Source organism: Cryptomeria japonica, chromosome 4 (assembly GCF_030272615.1).
Source record: "Cryptomeria japonica chromosome 4, Sugi_1.0, whole genome shotgun sequence".
In the NCBI taxonomy this organism is placed as follows: Eukaryota; Viridiplantae; Streptophyta; class Pinopsida; order Cupressales; family Cupressaceae; genus Cryptomeria; species Cryptomeria japonica.
This window is the reverse complement of record NC_081408.1, coordinates 413,670,937-413,691,172: the sequence shown is the minus strand read 5'-3', so window position 1 is coordinate 413,691,172 and position 20,236 is coordinate 413,670,937.

Genomic DNA, 20,236 nt, shown 5'->3' with positions numbered 1-20,236 from the left:
GCTTTTGCACCTAAATAATAGTTGCAAACGTGGAATAATGGGAATATAATGAAGAACCTTGCGAGGCACCTTTTTTGTTAGTTGATCTGTTTGATATCTACTACTTTGACATTCAGGGCATTCTGTTGCAAATTCATGTTGTTTATGATATATAATATGATCATTGGGACATGCATCTATTGCTTGATACTCCAATCTAATATCTGTCATAATGGTAGATAATTCTCGGTATGGGCAAGGTAGAATATTTGATGGTGGTAACAAAAAATCACCTATCAATCTAGAACAAAAAATAATTTGTTAATATAAAGAATATTAATGATACATATTTCACCTTTTATTTATTAGTGATGAAATAACAACAAAAATAGATGAAAAAAGATGACATATATGACATACCTTAACATACGTGAGATTGTTATGTTGGATAAACCATTCATAACCTTCAAGATCACCAACAACAATACAACAGAGAGAAGAGTTGTTTGGAAGCTTCGTAAAGGGGCTCATATGCCTTCTCAAGTATAGGTAAATCATGAGCAACATCAAAGTCATCTTGATCATCATGATCAGCTATGCCAGTACAAAATGTGTCATGGATCAATGTATTTGTACCATCATCTTCAACTATGTTTTCTAGCGCATGATCATCTTCTTCCATAAGATCATTATCTTCAGCTTTGATATTCACACCTCCATGTTCCTCCACTTGGAAAACCACATTCTCCAGGTCGTGGTAGTCCATATCATGTGCCCTAGGGTGCCCCACCTATATAAAAATGATCAACATAAATAAATCATGATCATGATCTCATTATCAAGTAATTTTTTATGTATATAAATTGTTAAAACGATATAAACATTTACAAATGCAATCAATATAAACACATACAATGAACAACTTACCAATGGACGATAACAATGCTCCCCTTCAATGTGACCATTCTTCCTATGATGTTTCTTAGCTGCTGTGATTAAAAGTCTTCTAGCCTTTAAGCCCTTACAATTTTTGTAGGGACAATAACATTTCCCATCACCTTTTCTTTTCAAGCTAGACCACAATCTAGCAATTGTCTCCTTATTTTGTTCTCCGTTGATATTATCTAACATTATTTTTCTTCACAGGCAAACATATTGGGCTATGGAAAATTAGGTCTATAACCTTCACAAACCAAGCAAAACAATGTCGCAAGTGCGGAAAACACTGTCCACGCGATTTTTATATTATTTACTTGGCAAACCCTAAGGGTTTTTATTTTTTTTTACTTTTTCACTTTTCTGTTTTTTGTCAGAATTCTGACGAACATCCATCATACTTCCGACGAACGTGGGGTGAGATTTAAAAAAAAACAAATTTGACACAAATTGCCTTGTAAGATCCGACAAAACAAAAAAAATCCCATAGTTCATTGGAATTTTTTGTAAGAAAATGCACCCAAATGAGATAGTGTCAAAATGATCAACCTTATCTGGAGATAGAGAATCAAATGGGTTATGAGAAATTGGAATAGGGATATTATTTCCTAACTAAACTAGATTAGAATCAATAGCTATAACAACTCTATCTTTTACATCCTCATCTGAAGCCATATTATAACCCTCAACAATCTTTCGAACTTGATATTCGAAACAATAATATCATTATCAACATTACCATGAAGAGTAAAAATTGCATCATTGTGCCCAATGTCCTTTGAAAGGGACTATAAATCTATTTCATTATGCAACAAATCCCTTGATGAAGGTTGATGATCAATAATAGAGCAACCCTTTAAAGGAACATGATTAAAAAAAACAATCCATTGTAGAACCATGATCTAAAATATCAACAACCTTAAAGGGTATCCAAAATTTTACCTACAACACTCTAGGATCCAAAATTAAGAGAAAAATAATTATAATTAATATAATTTAATTCCAAAGGTGCAAAACAAGCCACATCAAAAGAACCCAAAACAAGCACTACAAGAGACTCAGAAATCCCAACATTAACCCCCAAACTAGTATGATTAACAAAAGAACAATCCTATGTGAATAAGGACCTGGAGGAGCTGAAAGTAGTTGGGGCGACCTATGATGAGCTGGTGACAAAGGCAGAGGATCTGCTAAAGAAAATTACTATGTAGTGTCTCCTTGGGTTCTTTGCTATTTTTTGTTGTTTAGCTATTTTTTTTGTTCGCTGGTCTTTTCATCAGTCGCTTTGTATGTGGACTCTATTTTCTCAGCTTTCTTTCTAACTATGTTGTAATGGTTTTGGGTCCTTAAAACCTATTTTTCAATCAATCAGAACAAAAGAACAATCCTAAACAAGAGAAGGGTTAAGATCTCCAACAATATCAAGGCTAACAACAATCCCATTATTAATAGGAATTATCTCCTTATTAGATTGTAATTGAGAGGGAACAAATTGATTAGGCTCATTAATTCCCCCTCCAGAACCCAAAGCAGGAAAAGGCAAAGCCTCCCCAAATTTAGGATCCAGAAGGGAAGGTTTCAAGTTTCCAAAAAGATTAGGCTTTTTAGGCTCTGATCTTTTGAGTCGACAGAACATTTCTAAATCCATAGAGATAGTGGATTTAGGACAACTTGCTGGATCTTTAACAATATCTTGCCTCCAAATGCCAAAAGAGGACTTAATATTATAGAAACATGGGATCGGAGAGGAGTTTGAGATCAACACAAAAATCCTAACTGATAAAGAGCCTTCCACCAAAGAACAATCCTTACGTAAGAATCTACCAAAATAATTCCCCACTTTTTCAAATAATACCAAATCATGGAATTCATACGAAATTTTTGAGAGAACAAACCAAGCTGAAAATAATTTTGACAAATAATGAGAAACTTGAAATAGAGGTTTCCATGGAAACACCGAAATGTAGTTTTTCCCAACCTAGATCCAATCATGTTCTAATGCTTTAGATTTTACCTCCTCTGAATAAAAAATGATAATAAAAGTATCTAAATACAATACTTGAAAGTAAAAAATACCATACCAATGATAAAAAAGCCTCCACTGAATTTTAGAGAGAGGAATAGACTCACCCCATACCTGAATTATGAGCGCGAAAGAGTTTAGATCCACACCTAGCCATTTATGTGAATCATTACCAAACTCAACAAGAGGGACAAGTTACCAAAATTTCTCTAGCCCTAAGTCTTTCCTTGGCATATGGTTGTGGAATTCAACCTCTCCGACCTTGTTACATCCATCTTCTTAACCAGAGGCTCAACTGACTTCTCAACCTGTGAAGCACTAGATCCATACCGCACATTATCTCCTACTTTCTTTCCTCTCGGGCCAACACACATGCCTAAAGGAATAAAATTAGGGTTTTATTGATTCCTCCTATCCCATCTAACATTTTCCTTCAGCCTGTGACCATTAGCAGAATCTTATCGAAGTGACCTTCATTGAAACAGAACAAAGCCAAACCCAGCTCTTGCATTGGCCAAGACATCCACCTAGTTACCATTACACACAACCCACTAAGGCACATGATCCCCTATTGTGACATGAAGAGGAGGAATAGATCATGCAAAGCCACATCCCCCCACCTAGTCATAATTGCCTACTTAAGAAAAAGCCCAAACCCCCGAAAAATTGCAGAGCCCTCACACCATCTCTATTTTTTATTTTAATTATGTTGTAGTTTTTTTAAGATAATATTTATTATTGACTAAATCATTATGATCATTAACTTTTAATAAAAATATGTATTTTTGAATTAATGAAAATTATGTATATTTGTTCTAATTAAGTCAACTAATTTATGATCAAATTAAATTTCAGCACATTAATGAGCAAGATTATCATATCATTCTTTTTATTAAATTGATGAAATAGTTTATTTAATTAATGTTATTGATCCCATCATGTTGATCAAATTCATATCATATAGTCATTTAAGTGGGAGTAAAACGTTTAATTATTCCCTTGAAGGTGACATGATGTTACCTAACCCTTTTAAGATTACCTATCATCACTAGGGTATCAAGTAAGAAGATTTTGTACCTACACTATTTAAAAACTCATTTTTCTCACCTACTACATGGCATGCTATTGACGACATGTAGTTAGTGTCATTAGGTGCACATTAGTTTAGGCAAGATTTAATAGTGTGGTTATTTCACAGTGGAATATTGTATTGTTTAATGTTAAAAGTAAAAAAAAATAGGTTTCTATTATGTTTGTGTGTACAACAAAAAATGCCTAAAAATAATTTACTCAACATGCACAACATTCTCCAAAATGATTACTCAACATACACAAAACCTTGGCTAGGATAATACCAAGTTTACATTGTACCCCAAGTAGGACACACTTGGCATGCCCCTTCTACAATGACCATAGCCCACCAAACCACCTTCTTCCTTAAGTGATCTCAATACCATTTTTCAAGTCTGACATAAATGCTTTATATAATCCTTTAGGGGTGGTTTTGAAACCATCACACTCTTTCACAAATATTTTATTTTAGTAATTAGTTAATAAACATAATATTTTTTCTTCTTAAAAGAGTTTATGTAAATAATATTTATTAGCGCTCATTTTGAAAAAAGGAGCACAATATCCTTTATTTTTTATGTCTCCCTTTAGTTTTCAAGGGTTATTTTGTTGGCATTTTTGAAGTTTATGTTGTGATTGTCATTGATGGACACACACTTGCATTGAGATCTCCTTTATATGTATGAGTTTGAGCACAACCGGTATTTGTTCCAATCGGTATGTTGTATTATAGTCTTTAGACTATTGGTGTTTTGCAGAATGTGTTTCTCGGTTTGAAGCGACATGTTGACCCCAAGTGGTTTGTGGATCCCAAGCGGTATGAGGGACTAAAGTGGTATAACAAATTTTTACCAGTCTTCATTTTTGTCAAACTGGCAACCGACATTTTGTATGAACCGGTAATACTCTGTGATGAGTTACCAATTGACATTTTGTGATGAGTTACCATCCATCAATTGTTTGACGGTGCCGACACCTAAACGGTGCCTTTTTGTGTCGTGGTACCAAGTATGTCCAGGTTCATTGAACCTAGGAAATTGTTATGTAATCCTATTGGACCGACATGAAATCAGATCCCTTTATAAGGACATCATGTCTAGGGTTTTAGGTTGTTGATGTGGAAATAGCAAAAGTTTATGTTGTTGCTAGGGTTTAAGGTGATTGAGGAGTTGGAGAGAATATGAATGTGTAGAAGACTGAAGCAATGCTGGAGTGCATTAGGAACGAGCTACCAAGGATCTAACCAAGCAGTTTGTGCTACTAGCTAGATCAAACACTTGTTGATTACTCACATCTTTGAAAAGTCTGTAGCCCTTAACCGGGTAGGCCCAAAAGCCTTTTGTAAATCCTCTAACAAGGTGGTTCACATATGTGGATCTAAAATCCTCTAGCAAGGTAGTCTTTAATTGGACTTATCTCCTAACAACGATTGAGATTACTAACAGGATCTGTTCTGGTAAAGAAAATTGTAAGACCTTAACCGGTCTGGTTCCTATTCTGCAGATAGTTACTTGTGAGTTCCATCTCACCGTGGTTTTTCCCATTTGGGTTTCCACGTCAAAATCTCATGTGTTATGGTGTTTGTGCTTCTGTGGGTGAATGCATTATTTGCTATTTGGTTTGCATGTGTGCTAACCGGTTTGTTTGCTAAACTATTTTACCGGTTTACTGTCAGTCTTGTAAAGTGTTTAAGTGCAAATATTTTTGGCATACTAATTCAGCCCCCCTCTTAGTATTCATCAATTGGTATCAGAGCCTACCTTTCTATAAGTTTAACCACTTGGAAATAGATATGGGGGAATACTCTATAAGGGAACTTACTCATCAATTCACTCAGTCTGAGCAAGCCTATGATGATCTTATGGTCAAATACAAGGCATCTCAAGCAAAAAGGAGAGAGCATGCAAAAAAGCTGACGGAGCTATCTGAAAATAGTTCTTCAGATGAAGCAGACATGGAAGCCCTAATTGCAGAAGTAAATAAGTTGAATGAATCAAACTCCAACTTGAGAAAGTAATTGGAAGGACTAACTATCCGGATGTGTCAAGAGCTTGAGAACCAGAGGAAAGCTAAAGATCTGGTGAGAGAAAGAGATCATGAGATCTCCAAGCTGAAACAAGAGATTAGTGCCCTAATTGCTCAACTCCATGCAAGCAAAGTGGAAAAGGAAGACATGCAAGGAGAACTAAACATTGCCATCTCTGAGAATGAAAACCTATTGGAAACAAATGCTGCTATTTCCAAAGAACTCTCTGAGTCAAAGGAAATACTTGCTAAGTTCAACAAGAGCACTGTCAAGCTAGAGCAAAAACTTGAATCTGCCAAACCGGTCAAGAATACCAATGGACTTGGTTATTCCAGTCATGAGGAAGGTGAGACCTCTGGTACAAATACTGGAACATCAAAGAAACAACCACATCAAAGGATAAAGGTAAGTAAAAGTTTAAACTTGTTTGCTTTAACTCTCTTAAAGAAGGAAATACTGCAAATGTGTGTAAGAGTAAGGCTTACAATAATTTTCCTTATTTCCTAAATGATAAGCCTAGATCCTATAGATTTGATGGTAACTGTTATGCATTGAACAAGTATGGGCATAAAGAATCTGAATGTAGGTTTGTTATGAATAACATTGGAAGATATCCTCAGAGGACCCAAGGAGTTGGTCCTGAACCTTTTGTGAACCGGAATCACAACCAGTTTAATGCCTTAATCATCAGCAAAGAAGTGGTGGCTATCAAGTGGCAACCGGATGGAGAGAAAACTATATGGTATGTCATGGTCATGGTCACACTGCTGCAACATACAGAAGGAAGAATAGAAACATGAACAATGGACCTTGGAGAGCACCTGGATTGGTCTGCTATCACTGAAACAAACTGGGTCACATTGCTAGATTCTGTAGATCAAGAAAGGACATATCTAATGATATACCGATCACTCCAGAAGGAAACATTGATGTTGACACTGTTCAAGTAGACATGAACAAAACCTGGAAGAAGAAACCAGCAGTGTTACAAGAGGAACGACTTTCTGCACCTAGTGTGGAAATCATGGAACCGACAAACTAAGCTTCAGAAAAGCTTAGGGGGAGCAAACAGCGAAATGTTTCGAACCCCCAGTTTACACTGGTAAAAGACCTTAACTGGTATGTGATACCTATCATTTGGCAGAAGACCGGAAATGGTAAAAGGCAAATTAGGGTTTATGCCCTAATGGAGGAGCATTAATGATGGTAGGTGAGAAACATACTTAAAAGGATTTTTCAAATCATTTCTCACTATCAGTTTTCGAGCAAAGAAAAGTTTTTCAAAGAGCAGAGTGACGAAAAGGTGATTTGAGCTGAGATTTTGAGAAATTGAGAAACCGCGAAGGAGATTCAAATTCAAACTGCAAACGGTCAAGTGGAGAACACAAAGTGGTGATTCAGAAACCGACGGAGTGTGAAGTGAAGGAGAATCGGCAAGCCCTAAATTCACATGTTTCAAAAAGGTATTTCTCAAGTTCTTGAAATTTCTATCATGGCTTCTGCATCTCATACCAGTTCTAGTGCATCTGTCGAATCTGCAAGTTTTATTCAATGAAAGTCTAAGTATAATGACCTATCACAAGTACTGGCTGGTGTGATAGTAGAAGAGGGAATTTATGACTACATTGATTGCAAGATTGAAGACCCAGGGTCTCTAGCCATCCACTCCTAGTTAGGTTTATTTTGTGGAAAGGATAAGAAGATCAAATCAGAGTATGATATTTTGGAGAAGAAGAAGCTCCACAATGTTGTTTACTTCCTGGAGGACTTCATAGAGGATCATATAAGGATCATTCTGAGTAGAGTCCATGGTGACAAGATGTACCTGGAGAGAACACATGACATCATGCCACAAGAAATTCATGCAGTCACCGGATTCTACAACACAGGGGACGTGTCAGCCCTAAGGACGGTAAGCAAAACTGAAATGTCCAAGCTCACCAGTTCAGTGAGCGACTCATGAGGCATGACAGTCAATTCTATCAAGGATGATCTGGTGAAGTATGCATGTATGGTGATTGGATATCGGACATTCTCAGCTAGTAGAATTAACTCTGTATCTGTTGCAGCAGTAAATGCCGCTTACCAGATGATAAAGGAGGATGCATCATTTGATCTGTGCACTGATATGCAGAGACAGCTCTTGTTGAATCTGAAGTTGATCAAACAGGATAATGCACTAAGATTCAAGTTTGGGCAACTACTAGTTGGGTTGTTCTTCTATTTCCAAGGCTACTTTCCAAGAGTAGGAGATGTCCAATGGTCTGTTGACCAACCAGTGACCAAGCAAATCAATGAAAGCATTTAAGCAATTGGAACCGATTACCCTGATGTTCTAAACAAGTATTTTGATGAGTTCAGACAGAAAATGAGCCAAAGAATGAGAATATCTGGTGACATCATCAAGAAATATGAGGATGATATCTATTTCACCATCAAGGTGGATCAATGCATAATGGAGGCTATTGAGCCTAGACAAGAAGAAGTGGAGCCAATGGGCTATGAGGTGATGTATGATATGCTGGAAGGGTATGCCTCTACCCTTATTGCCTCACCTCTTGATCCTAAGGAAAAGAGGACCAGAACCTATCTAGAAAGGATTACACTGGTCGAGGAACCCTCTACAAAGAAAGGAAAAGAACCTACAGTGAAGAAGGCAAAGGTAGTGCTTGCAGCATCTGTACCGGTTACTACTGCAACTCCAAAAGTGACCAAGCGGTCACTAGCCAAGAAGAAATCAGAAGTGGCACTGGCTAAAGTGTTCGAGAGAAAGAGGAAGACAAGGAATACCTCTCCAGACTCAAAAGAAACTGTGTTTGAGGAAAAGCCAAAGAAAACACGTCAAGCAAAGAGAAAGACAAAGAATGAACTAGCATCATCTACACTGGTAAATATAGATATCTCTTCCTATAAACCTTTGACACATTGTCAAAGAACAATAAAGAATATTAGGAGAAAAGTGCTACATGACTTAATTGAGTGTTTTGATGACTTTAATGATGATGAAAAGGAAGCAGTTGAAAAGGAAATAATTCAGTATTTATGTGTTAATGACCGATCACCCTCAGAGATTAAATCTTAGACACCGGATTCTTTATATATGTCATTAGATAATAGATGGCGCATTTCCATAGAAAAGGAACAAGAAATTAGGGAGAAAGTGTTTGCACAATACTTTCCCGACCAGTAAAATTCTAAATTATTTGATGTTATTGACCAAAATAAAGGACTCTTCTTCACTAGAAGAAGAAGACTCTGGCTATTAGAAGGTAGAGTTGATGATGTCAAAAAAGACACTCATCACTATATGACAACTATTGTCGAGTCTCACAAAGAATGTCTAGCCAACTGACAAGCTGAAAAAGAACCGGTTATATCCAAACTGGATGAAGTATTTGATGATGAAGGAAACCCGGTTGTTGAACCGATCGACACCATTGATGTCGATGCTCTGGACATAGAGGATGTTACTCAGGAAACACCATCTGAGGCAATAGGATAGGAGCAATAGGCTAAATAGGTTGATAAGAAAGCCGAGGATAGATAGGAAGTGGCAAAGGAAGAGGCCAAGTAGAGGAAAAAGGATGAAGAAGAGAAGCAGAGAAAGGATGAAGAAGAGAAGTGGAAAAAGGAAGAAGAAGAGAAGTGGAAAAAGGAAGAAGAAGAGAAGAAGAAAAAGGATGAAGAAGAGAAGCGGAAAAAGGAAGAAGAAGAGAAGAAGAAAAAGGATGAAGAAGAGAAGAATAAAAAGGATGAAGAAGAGAAAAAGAAGCAAGAAGAAGAAAAGAAGAAGGAAGAGGAAGATAAGAAACAAGAGAAAAAGAAGGAAGCAGAGAGGAAGAAGAAAGAAGAGGAAGATAAGGAATGGGAGAAGAAGAAGGAAGCATAAAAGAAAAAGGATGAGGAGGAAAAGGAAGCGGAGAAGAGGAGAGAAGCGGAGAAGAAGAAAGCGGAGAAGAGCACCCAGATGGAAACTCCGAAGGCAATCGAGAGTCAAGCCAAACTAGCTGATCTCACCAATCCTATTGATCTCCAGTCTGCAAGTGAAATGGAGCTAATGTAGAGAATCAAGGTTGCTCAAGAGCACCTTGAAATTATTCGAAGGAAGAAGGAGTAGGATGTAATTGAAGCGGCTGTGGACACTCTTACCGGTTTGATACCTGGTACAAATCTTCCCAACACCGATTCATTACTAGCTAAACTTAAGCTCCTATGCATAGTAGTGGATGATTAGGTGCAGAGCCTAGAAGAAGCAGTAGAGGCAAATGTCAAAAAGGAGCATCAAAAAGCTCTTAATATAGCTCTGGTGAAGAAGTTGAATGAGCTCCAATTTGAACTGAAGAAAGAATAAAAGGATATAAGGGACGCTCTAGATGAGGGGAATCTGCTACTCAGCAAGATCTATCAACCCCATTTGTTCTATGATGATGTGCTAGCTCAGAAGCAAAAGATTCAAACGGACTTGTAGTCCTACATGAGCACATTCAAGCCACCTTATGATTCCTTTACAACTTATGGAAAAACCGTTCACCGATTTCACATCCAGTCAGCAAAAATGGAGCAAGAGATCAGCATCCAATCTAAAGATTTGCAGGAGCTACAACTGGTTCTACTCCCACAATTGCAAATTCTTCAAAAGTGCTATCTGAACCTAGATGCCTTAATAGTTACACAGGAGATGAGCACAATTGATGCCATGGAAGAACAGGTCTCCCAGATACAGACAGAAAAGGAAGTAGCCACCTCCCTACTTGAGTCTTGGTCTTTATCGATGAAACAATTCTTGCAGGATTTTAAATATGTTTTTGACAAGTATTATTCCTTATTATCACAAACTTTTATTATTTTGAAAACAAGATTGTTTAGCTGTACTTTGTCATTGTTGGCAAAGGGGGAGAAGAATTCTATTTGAGAAAAGTATCTAGTAATCAAAATTTTGATATATGCTCTGAATATCTCAATGTTTATGCTCTTTATGCAAAATTGTTATACATTGTATTGCCAAAGGGATAGTGTATATGCTTAGGGGGAGCAATTTTGCTAATGGCATGATTTTGTTGTAAAACACTTAGATGTCAAAATTTTATTTTCCTAAGTGTTGCCATCAATGCCAAAGGGGGAGATTGTTGGCATTTTTTATGTTTATGTTGTGATTGTCATTGATGGACACACACTTGCATTGAGATCTCCTTTATATGTATGAGTTTGAGCACAACCGGTATTTGTTCCAACCGGTATGTCGTATTATAGTCTTTAGACTATTGGTGTTTTGCATAATGTGTTTCCCAGTCTGAAGTGGCATGTTGACCCCAAGCGGTTTGTGGATCCCAAATCGTACGAGGGACTAAAGCGGCATAACACATTTTTACCAGTCTTCATTTTTGTCAAACTGGCAACCGACATTTTGTATGAACTGGTAATACTCTGTGATGAGTTACCAATCGACATTTTGTGATGAGTTACCATCCACCGATTGTTTGATGGTGCCGACACCTAAACGGTGCCTTTTTGTGTCGTGTTACCAAGTATGTCTAGGTTCATTGAACCTAGGAAATTGTTATGTAATCCTATTGGACCGAAATGAAATCAGATACCTTTATAAGGACATCATGTCTAGGGTTTTAGGTTGTTGATGTGGAAATAGCGAAAGTTTATGTTGTTGCTAGGGCTTAATGTGATTGAGGAGTTGGAGAGAATATGAATGTGTAGAAGACTGAAGTAATGCTGGAGTGCATTAGGAACGAGCTACCAAGGATCTAACCAAGCAGTTTGTGCTACTAGCTAGATCAAACACTTGTTGATTACTCACATCTTTGACAAGTCTGTAGCCCTTAACCGGGTAGGCCCAAAAGCCTTTTGTAAATCCTCTAACAAGGTGGCTCACATCTGTGGATCTAAAATCCTCTAGCAAGGTAGTCTTTAATTGGACTTATCTCCTAACAGAGATTGAGATTCCTAACAGGATCTATTTTGGTAAAGAACATTGTAAGACCTTAACTAGTCTGACCTTAACCGGTCTGGTTCCTATTATGCAGATAGTTACTTATGAGTTCCATCTCACCGTGGTTTTTCCCATTTGGGTTTCCACGTCAAAATCTCATGTGTTATGGTGTTTGTGCTTCTGTGGGTGAATGCATTATTTGCTATTTGGTTTGCATGTGTGCTAACTGGTTTGTCTACTAAATTATTTTACCGGTTTACTGTCAGTCTTGTAAAGTGTTTAAGTGCAAATATTTTTGGCATACTAATTGACCCCCCTCTTAGTATTCATCATATTTTAAGAAAAATAACTATATTTCATTTTGGGGAAAAAGTCTCATAATATTTAGTATCACGCCTCCATGATTTTTGTCTCTTGCAGTGATATGGATGCCTATATAGTTTATCCTTTTCTATCTTTGGAACCTTCTTTGGTTCTTCACCATATGCTGCCACTTGTTTGTTAGCTCATGAAGATAAATAATATTTTCTTCTTTTTTCTCTACACCCTGCTTCTCTTATTTTTCCTCTAATTCTTTGGTGAAATCTTTAGTAGAATCTTAAACTTTCTCTATACCTTTTTTTTATTTGGTCTTCTTGTTCCCAAAGCTCTTACCTAAAGTTAACCAAGAAAAATATCTAACCCATCAACATCATAAGCATAAGAAATTGAATGAAAAGAACACACACATACATGGTCTTCATTATGTGTAATATCCTATAATATAATTTTTTCTCTCATATACGAAAGCTTCATGAACTTTTTTCACATTAATGTTTCTTGTTCCCAAAGAACAGAGAGAGAGAGAGAGAGAGAGAGAGAGAGAGAGAGAGAGAGAGAGAGAGAGAGAGAGAGAGAGATTTGAATATACTTGCTATTTGATATTCTTTGATTTATTTTGCTTTTACCTATAGTTTCTTAGATAATTTCATATTGATGAATTTATACTTATGGCTATGGTTTACAAAAACAATGATCTTTGTATTTTATTTGCAACCATGAAATTGAGGGATTGAATCTTCCTTTCTTGGAGCTAAAATATATTGAATTTATCATCTATCTTCTATAAATTAATATCATTATAAATGTAATGATGTCATTGCAACCTTTTTTTGATATGGAACATGATGAATATTAAATAATTGATCCATTTAGTGGAGCCTATTGATTGAATCCTTGTGACCAAACCTATACTTATCCAACTTTGACAAAACATACCTAGATTTGACTATAGAAGTATTTGGATGATAGTCTTATTTTAGATATGAATAAAACCTAAAAGAATCATGTCCCTTGGAAGATATATTTTTTCCAAGTATTGTGCATGAATCCATCTACTATAAATATCTAAAACCTTGGAGAGAAGCTATTCATTCAAACATTACCTTGAAATTCATTTTCTTAGCCATTCCTTTCATTTTTTTACTACATGTTTTAACATTTCCTCCTTTGTCTAGAGTCTTTCTAGAAGTGTTTGGATTCCTTCCCTTGTCTCTTGTTGAAGCTCCTATCATGCAAAAAAAAAAAAAATTCACAATAAACTACTAAATATTTATTGTAAATTTTTTACTTTAACACCATACCTTGTTTTTTATTACGGGAAAAATAGGTTTTGAAGGGACCCTGAAACCCTTTACATAAGAGCCTTAAAAGATAAGAGCATTAAGAAACAAGACAGGGCTGACTGCAAAAAAACCAGCAAAGTACTGGGCAAAAGCCAACACAAAAGCCCAACATAACCAGCAACATCCAGCCAAAATAGAAAACAGACAAATTACTTAATGTTTTTAAGGGCATTAGCCAATTTTCCGCTAATCCCTTGCATTTCTTTGATATTATCCCTGAGAATTGGGATTTCCTTGGAAGAGGCCAAGGCAACTTTTTTCATACTCGCCCTAGTCCTTTTGGCCGCACCATCAGGAGCACTATCCACATTCCCAGCCTCAATAGCATCATCATCAACATCAAGGTCCACAACACCTTGTTGATCTGATAGATAAACTTCACTAAAAAATAGAAAAAAATGATATTTGTTTGTGAGATAAAGAAAAATTCTTTAAAATTAAGAGTTTCATCCTCACCTTTGTCCAAACCATGGATTTGATACCACTTATAATATTGTCAAATATAATAATGTCAATAGAATCTTATCTAAGATAGATCACACACAACATGAGATATTTGTCGGCTAAGATACCCTAATCATAAATACATGGAATAATAGAGTAAATCCTCAAAGTAGGGTAACATTGTATGATATTCATGGAATAATTCAACTCATGTTGTATCTCTAATAAACCCCAAATATAGTATCATGCCAATAAAATATACTTATAACAAATATTCATATTCTTTATATAGACCTCCTCATAATTACATAATCAAAGAGTAAACTACTAAACCCAATTTAATTAGTTACACTTGAGCTATCCACATAACCTAATATCACTAACTTATGGGATATGTAACATGTGTTAGCACCCTCATCCACCTAAATATTTTATAATATCATATCCTTAGTATATAAGATGCCATCTCCCCTTCACATGATTTGTCTAAGAAACATGAGAAGCAAATTAGAAAGACTGTAACAAGTTGTAAACATGAAAATCAAAATAAAACTAAGATTCCAAAATAATATTTAAAACTTGGTATAATAACTTCATGAAAGTCTACTTGAGAATATAAAATGGATATGTTCTTGATAATGTTCATTTCTCAGTGTTGCAACATCTACCTACTTGATTGGGGGTTGAATTAAAATGGAGGATTAAGCTCTAATTTTTTGAAAAAATAAAAGAAAATTGAATGGTAGAGATTTAATATTAGAATATGTGTTGAATACATGATTGGTAGACATGGTAGGGAAAGGTAGAAATCATTTTACAAAGTGGGTGGAGATGACTAGGTAGTCAAATCATTTGATTGGTTAGTTGATAATTATTTAAATTTTTATTTGATTTGTCATCTTGAGTTAGTCATATTGATTGGCTTTTTAACATGAAGAGTTGGTTAAATTGATTATTTAGTTCACTCATGAGGTGTAATTTAAAATTTAAATCAATTCAATTGTCAATCATTTATATTTATATTTAAATTAAATTAATTAAACAATAAATATTATTTAATGAATTTAATTATGACAAAACAATGGACTTAGATAATAAATTAATTATGTTAATAGATTAATGTGGTAAATGCAAAATTATGTGATTTTAGTGTATATTTTGTCCCCCTTTGAAATGGTGTTTCTACTAGAAGAATAAATGCCATTTCAAATAAAGTAGATATTGAAACAAGGTGTGTCAACATTGATCAGAGATGATGCCCCAACTATCAAATGCTAAGGGTTGATTGGTTGGATTGATTAAATTGATTAAAGTGTTTTTTGGATTCAAAGGATGCTTAAATGCTTCGATATATTTTGGATTCAAAGATCAACTTGATTTTTGAGATTGAATTTGATGATGAGATGATGATGCCTGCTCAAGACAATATTCATGTTGGAAGAAAATGAGTATGCTCTTGAAATAGGTGGAACAATCTAAGAAAAGATGGGAGGGATGAATGTAGGTTAATAAAAAATATTTGACTAATGGAAGGTATTCTTGAGTAGGATGGAAAAATATATGATGAAGGTTGTAAGAAAATTAAGAGAAGTAGGATGATGTAGAGATAGAGAATAGGAGGAGAATGGTGAGGATGATGAAAATAAATTGGGTTGGTGGATATTAGAATGGGATAGGATAGAATACAAGGAGAGGATAATGATTTGTGTATGATGAATAGATGGGATATTAGAATTATGAAGATAGATATGGGTGATTACAATATCTTATCCAAGTATTTGAGCTTAGGCACAGGGTTTACTTTAGTGGTGAATATTTGCCAATGGCAAATATTTCATGTCGGCAACCTAAAAAATGACGAATATGTTGTACCACCGGGGGTGGCCATGTTGCTAGGGATTTATAAATATTCATCAAATGCACGACCCAATTGCCCATTGTTTTATGTAATTAATTGCATCTATGTGAATATTTTGCCAATAGAATCCACGTTTTCTAAACAGTAAATTCAATTTTTTTGCCTACACTCTCTGAGGTTGCCTTAATAGATGGCCATAATTCGCCAATAGCCATATAAAGATTTATTTGGCAGGAGGACCCAATTCACCTGACATTTTGCGGAAGTGTGTCTCAATTAACCCCAATTTTTGCCATCTCTATTATATTTGCCAATTAACTGGTCGACCCATAATTGCCTCAGAAATTACATAAGACGTGTTATAGTTAAGTGAAATTTGCCAAATATTTGTATACCATATAAAATTCCTACCGAATTCACCAAATAAGGATTGGTATAAATACATTCAAAGATCAAATCTATCTCTACACAATTTGGTCGGTTCTAGGCTCTTAATTCAGATCAATAGCATAGTTTCAGACCGAGAACAACCATTGTTGTTGATTGCATTGGTGACTTCTAGTGACCTATTAGGTGAGTGATCATATTTTTGAAGTGTTATAATATTATTGTGAATTCATCTCTATTTGTTTGTACTGTTGAGTTCATTCTTATTTAGTGGGGACCTGTGAGTGCCTGTGGTCACTTGGGAGACCTCAAACATCTAGATTGTAGGCCGTAGGGCCAATGAATCAAATAGTTTAGTCTATTTACTATTATTACTTCTTCAACAACTTGATATTTTTTTGCAGCCATTATTTCATTGGAGATGTCAAACAGGAAGAAGGGTAGGAATCTTGAATGTGGGGAAGGCCAAGAGAGGCCAACAAAATGTAGAACGTTGTCTTCGTACTTTGGCATTGGCAAAGATTGTGGTGAAAATCAGGAAGGTATATCATCACAAGTACAAGTACAAGATTCACAACATTCACCACATATTGAAGAAGGTGGAGAACCTGATATCTCTGATCATGATGAACTTGAAGAAGATTTTCTAGTAGATACCCAAGTTAGCTAGAATGATATAATTGACTTAGGTGATAATGCCATAGATAATAATGCATGGAGGGGGAAAAGAAAAGCCATATAAAAAAATGATCAACCAAAATAAAAAAGGATCGGGAGTGCGATATGTCAGTGAGGAATTTTCAAATTAATTGGGCGTCAAAATATCCATTCATTGAACCAGTGGAGAATCCAATTGAAGGTGAGCCTCCAATAGAATACAGGTGTAAGATTTGCACTTGGAAACATAAGAAGGAAAAGAGGTTGTAGCTAAAAATTGACACCATAGAAAAGCATATGGATAAAGTTTATGAAAAAAAAATGATAGACAAAGTTGAAAAATCAGTGATAAGATGGAAAACAAAGGAGGAATGTAAGCATGCGAGGAATGCCAAAGAATTTTCTTTTCATGAGAAAATATAGATGAAGCCTGCTGAAGTTAAAGGTTCTCTTGAAGCTATTCTTGAAAAGCAATGCAAATAGAACACTTGGGAAAATATGTCCAGTTAAGTGTTGTTTTTTACATTTTGAGCAGACGGCGTGCTATGACAGACTACCCATCAATGAGTGTTTTATTACACTTTTTTAAAGTTCCTAACTATCCTAATAGTCACTGGTCAGTAAATAGTGGATGTGAATGGGAAAGTTGTCTTGTTGAGGTTGAAAAAGAAGATGTAAAGGAAAAAATAAGAGAGTCAAACTTTATTGTATTGTCTTTAGAAGAAGTTATGATAGTAGATAATACTTCATGGGTATGCATACATGTTTATACTATACAAAATCATACCCACCAACCTCATTTGCTATCTGTTACTAAAATGAAGGATAAATGTGACAATGGAAAATTTATTTCAACTGATAAAGAGTAGTTTAATTGAATATGGAGGTATGGATGACATGACAATTGCCAAAAAGTTGGTGTGTGTTGGAGAGGATGGAGCTTCAGTAATGCAAGGTCACAGGAATGGTCTTTGCACAAAGATGGAAAATTTTTGTGCACCCTACATTACTAGCATTCGTTACATGGCCCACATAATGAATCTAGCTTTTGGAATTGTGAGAAAGTATGCTCCAGCTAAAAGAATTGAACATTTAGTTAGAGAGCTCTACTCACACTTTTCTCGAAGTCCCAAACGATTTATGGAATTTCAATACTTTGCTGATGGAATAACTGATGGGAACAAGCTTCTTAAGGATAATGATACCAGATAGATCTCTTTGGATGGTCCAGCGCATCGAGTTTCTTCGGCAATATCCATCCTTGATTGGACTATTTCACACAAATCGCGACGAATCAGAGAAACCAAAATTTTCTGGCCTGCTTCAGAGGTTAAGTAATATAAAGACACTCTTAACTTTAGCAACTCTTCTCCCCATGCTAGAGGAAATGAGGAATATTATGAAAAAATCCCAGCAAAGAGGTATGTATATTGCAAAATATGCTAATTAAGATGCATAAGATGGCATGTCTCTCCCTCGATAATCTCTATCGATCTCAACCAACATTATCTGATGAAAAATTTGCTAAGTGGCGGACACTCACAAATTTGAATAATTTGATAACTTTTTATAGATTGGTGTAAATGAGGAGATATGTGCTAGTGTACATGGAGTTGAGATACCAATGAACTTATTTGCCATGATCGAGCCCAAGGAACCAAGAAAGCACCCCAAGAAGCAACTAGCAAGAGTTACAAGGGAAGATTTTAGCAAGATTGTTGAGTTTGTAACTACTCCTATGAAGAAAATTGCCTATTATCTTTCCTCATAGATTAGAACTAGATTCCCTCTTGAGAAACTACTTGAAGCCATGTCTATTGTGTTTCCTCTATATTAAAACATCAACAGTGCGGGTGATTTTTGAGCTAAGCTACTGACTTTGATAAATCAATTTTACAAATCTATAGAGTTCAATGGAGCAATTATAAATGGAAATTTAATTGAAACTCTTCTTAGAGAGAAATCATCCCATTTTGCATACACTATGAGGGAACAATATGATAGAATGGAGAACCCCCATGGAGAGGGATCAGTAACAAGGCTTTGGACAAATCTAGGTAAGATCAAAGTGTTGTATGATTCAATATCAAAATATTTCAAGCTTGTTGATTTATGTCTTACCATGATATTGGGTTCGATGGAGGATGAGAGAGTTTTCAGTGCTTTGGGGTTCCTAAAATCAAAGCTAAGAAACAAACTAGACAAGAATTTGGAAAATTGTTTGAGGCTCTATACATCTAGGTATGATTTTCCACACTTTGCCTTACAATAGGGCACTAAAAATCTAGAGGTCGAAATGTGAAAGAAGAGGTTTGGGCAACACTTCAAACCAAAGTGCTAGTGGGACACTTGACTCATGTACTGGACCTACTGGTAGCATTGAGATGCAGTTGAGCGGAGGTATGCAGACTCAGAGTGAAGAAAACATAGACAAGAATCAAGGATGCTCTAATTTTAATAAGGAGTAATGACAACTGTAAGAGATTTAGGACTACCAGTTCATAGGTATTTATTAATCTTATTACTGTATCTCATCATTCATATTACAAAAACATACTATTGTGGTTGATAACTTGATGATATTTTATGTGTCTGTCAACTTTTTGCAATTAAAGTTTAATATTGAATTGCAATTGCATTTTTAAACTTTCTATTTTTCAGATAGAAAATAATAGAATAAAAGAGCATGATGCGTTTATTGATAGAGAGATGTTTATTTAGACATGTTGGATCTCCATTAATTCTTTCAAAATATAGCCATAAGATACAATTCATTCAATACACAAGTCTGTGTGATTCTCTATGCAAAAGTCAATACCAAATTTTAGAACCCTTTGCAAATGACCCTGAATTCCTTTTTATAGAAACAAGGGAGCAACAATAGGTTCAGGTCGGTTTGCAACATGTGAAGACTCAACATCAAAATCAATTACCAAGGCACTGAATCTATTGTCCCATCAGTATCAGAAACTTAGTACAATTTTACAAGACTGAAGGTATCTATGACCATCATAAGCTAGATTAGAAATTTAGCAACTACTACATGTCTCCTGAGTCCTATTCAAAAAATAGAGTTTAAACTTAAATCTTAATTAAAGACATGACAAATTAAATATACAGAATAGCAGTACACAAAACCTAGAAATCAGAAATAGAGAAATGCAGAAAAGTTAAAACCTGAGAGAAATTGAGAATTCAAATTTACAAGGTTGAAGGTGTGCATCATAGGCTGGATTAGTAATAGTGAGTG